Source organism: Chinchilla lanigera, unplaced genomic scaffold, assembly GCF_000276665.1.
Source record: "Chinchilla lanigera isolate Chin_1 unplaced genomic scaffold, ChiLan1.0 scaffold00079, whole genome shotgun sequence".
In the NCBI taxonomy this organism is placed as follows: domain Eukaryota; kingdom Metazoa; phylum Chordata; class Mammalia; order Rodentia; family Chinchillidae; genus Chinchilla; species Chinchilla lanigera.
The window spans coordinates 255,426-258,943 of record NW_004955480.1 but is presented as its reverse complement, the minus strand read 5'-3'; the positions used below and the strand labels follow the sequence as shown (position 1 = coordinate 258,943).

Genomic DNA, 3,518 nt, shown 5'->3' with positions numbered 1-3,518 from the left:
GTGCCGCCGTGCGTCCGCGACCACCGCCCCGCCCAGCACAGCCACACCCGCTGCCGTGCCTGAGCCCACCCCCGCCGGGTACCCACGCACCCGTGCACCCCGAGACCCCGCCTCGCCAGGACTTCCCTGTGCGCCCCGGGAGCTTGGTGTACCCCGAGAGCTCCATGCCCAGAACACCCCCATGCACTCGAGAGCTCTCTCACCGCCGCGCACCCCTTGCACCCGGAGACCCCACCCAGCCAGGACACCCTTCGAGTCCTGACAGTCCTCCCTGCCAGGCCAACCACGTGAGCCACACGGCCTTGAGCCTTGCCCAGGACGCCCGTGCACTCCCCTGCACCCCCAGAGGTCCCCCTGTACCCCCAAAGTATACATCAGTGTACTCCGAAGGTGGTCCCTACTGGTACACCTCTTCCCACGCACTCGGAGACCCTCAGCATCAGGACACCCCCACACACACCCCTGTGTACCTCAAGACCCCTCCCTGCCAGGATACCCTGCTGGCCAGAGAGTCCTCCCTGCCTTGACAATCACGTGAGCCCTGAGACTCCCGCGTACCCTGAGAGCCTCTCCCTGCCCAGAACACCCCCGCGCCCCCAAGTATCCTCCGCACCCAGACACCCTAGTGTACCCTGAGAACCCGCCCTCCAAGCTGGAGACTCTGCGCTAGAGACACCCCCACCAAGAATGCCGAGGGCCGCGTGCGCAGAGGAAGTTCTGCGTGCCCCTCGACCCTCCCTGCCTCGGAGCCTCTCTGCTGTTGCAACCACACACACCTCTCAGCCTGAGGTCTCCTCCTGGTGGGCCAAGATGCTTCCCTTCCACCCCGAGGGCCACCCATAAGCTCCAAGCCCCCCACCCAGTGCCACTCGGGCCCCCTGCCCAGATGTGCCTACATACAACACCCACCCTGGATCGCTCCTGCTGAGATCTCTGTCCTCCCTGAAGCCCAGACCCCACAGCCCCACCTATGACCCCTGAGAGGCCTCTCTACCTTGAGGAAGACCCCTCCCTTTAGACTCCTCCTGGGCCCTAAGAGACCCCACCCCAGGTTGCCTAGGGACCATTTCCTGTTCACCACCACTCTGAAGGTGCCGCTGGAAGTTACCCTCACCCTTCCCCAGCCTTCTGCTGTTTTCCCAGCATCACCACCCTGGGGAGAGCCGCTTTTTAGGGGGATGTTTGACAACCTCTGTTGCACAGTAAAAACGCAGCAATTCAGTCCAGCGCCCTGGCTCTCCTTGGTTACTTTGTCTGAGTCTTCCCTTCCAAACAACCAACTTCCTTCCATCCTCTTTTTTTTTTTTTTTTTTTTGAGATGGCAGAAAGAATTTTCTAGACCTTTGCAAGACTTATTCCCTGCCCCTAATCCCCCTGGAACAGTGTTCAGTCACCGACTGCTGTGCCCTTTCCAAAGGATTCCCATCATGGGAATCACCAGAATGAGATGAGGCTAGGAGGTGTGTGTGTGTGTGTGTGTGTGTGTGTGTGTGTGTGTTCCATTTGTATTATGTATGTTTCAGAGCTGTGAAATGCAAAGGGAGGGGAGAAAAACCCATTTGGAGCAAATGTTGGGGTTGGTGATTCTATCACCAGAGCCCCTGGCCTAAGAGGGAATGAGGCTGCTGGGACTCACCTGGGACTCACCTGGGACTCACCTGGGACTCACCTGGGACTCACCTGGGACTCACTTGGGCCTGGGACTGCTCACATCCGCCTGGCAGGCAGCCTTGGGTCAGTTGTTTCTCAGGTCTAATAAGGCAGTGCCAGTGAAGCCACGTGCCTGGGCAGGTCACAGTGGGTGGGTGCGGGCAGCTGGCATTGTCAGCCTTCTCCACACCCTGTAGGATGAGACATGGCAAAGGCGAGTGGAAGCTGGGCCCGCTGAGTTTGACTGGGCCTTCGTGGGCATTCCAAGTCCCTTTATGAAAATTAGCATCTGAGCATAGACTAGAGCAGCCTTCAGTAGACACCTTCGTTCCCCAGACCGAAGCACCTGTGATAATGTTACCTCCAGGGTGGACTGTGTCCCAGCTGTACCCCCGCCACCGCCCGAGGCAGCTCCCATTTCTCCTCGGCTCATCAGGCAGTGAGTCAAACTGAACCACAGCCAAAAACCCATCCCCAGTGGTTATTTTTACCTCAAACTAGGACTAACTTGTTATTTTAAAGTCTCTTGAACTCAAGCGACAACCAGAGAGAAAGGCTGTTGCCTTTGCTCCGCCAACTGGTCCTTACTGGTGTGAAATATGCACTGGAAACTTGCAGCTCGGCGCTAAAAGGAATCCGCGAACAGAGCCTCGGAATATCCGGGCTTCAGGAGACGCGTTTGCCTGTCTTCTACCAGAAAGGAGGCGGCAGTTATAAGGAACACATGGCAGAAAGGCATCAAATGCCACCCGGACTATGGTTAATGCAGGACCATCAAGGGCTTGGGTTGCTTTTCCAAAGGGGCTGGTGCTGCTCATCCCTTCTTTCTGTTCTGTTTCCCTCTTCACTACTCTCGACCCCGGGCACAGCTGAGGAGACACCCTAGCAGACCCATTCCACTGCTGTTACGGGAATGGGATTATCCTGTGGGGCCCCAGGGATAAGAAGCAAAGAGGAAACAACAGCACAATAGCACACATTGTAGCTCACTGCAAGGACAAAGGACTGCATGCAGAAGGTGAGATGGAAGCCGTGATGAATGTTCAAATAAGAAAAATTGTTACAGTAGTAGGTACATTGGTATTAATCACCCTCTAAGTGCTCCCCCTTGCTGCGAAGAACTCATCTCACCGTTCTTGCCCCTTCTCCTGAAGCCCTCTCTCTCATCTTTAGCTGTAATGCCCTGGCTGCCTCTGGGTTCTGAATTGTTTACCTTTCACAGTCATTTTGACTTTGGGCAAAGACCAGAGTTGCACAATTCCAGATCCAGTGAGTAAGGTGGTCGAGCACACATCATCGTATTTTTATGTGACAGAAGCGATGTGTATAGAAAATGGCCCAAGGAAAGAGTAAAAGGTTTCATCCTCCATTGTGACAATACTCTGTGTCCTCAAAAAAACAGTAGTGTGTCCTCAACCATCTTATTTATCAGATGTGGTACCTGTGACTTCCATCTTTTCTCCAAAGTCAAAACGAGCCATGAAAGGTAAACATTTTGAATCATTTCAAGACACCAAGGGAGCCAGGACAGTGCAACTGAAGACACTCATGAAAGAGGACTTCCAGAACTGCTTCAGAAAGTAGCAAGAACCATGGGATGGGTGTGTTTGGAGACAGGCACAGTATTCAGAGGGAGATTAGTGGCAATGCATCCCTTATTCTAATTTTTAAAAATACAAGCAGTCACGGTATATTGTGATTACACCTCATAGCACTGTGGTCAGAACCCCTGTCTGAACCCTGCCTCTGCTACACCTCCATGCTGTACGATCTAAACAAGTCACTTAACTTCTTGAAGCCTGGGTCTTCTTTCCTGTAAGATCAGATCATATACTGGATTGTTCTGAAGGTTCCCACAAGGGTTATTC

At 54.0% G+C, this 3,518-nt stretch overlaps 1 protein-coding gene across 1 annotated transcript in view; it reads left to right on the top strand.

The window, feature by feature from the left end:
• Sod3 (superoxide dismutase 3, extracellular) overlaps positions 1-1,228 on the top strand; it is a gene marked incomplete in the record, with an annotated part of 5,434 nt that extends 4,206 nt beyond the window's left edge. The window contains 1 exon segment of the mRNA XM_013503333.1: positions 1-1,228.
• Positions 1,229-3,518: the final 2,290 nt, after the last annotated feature.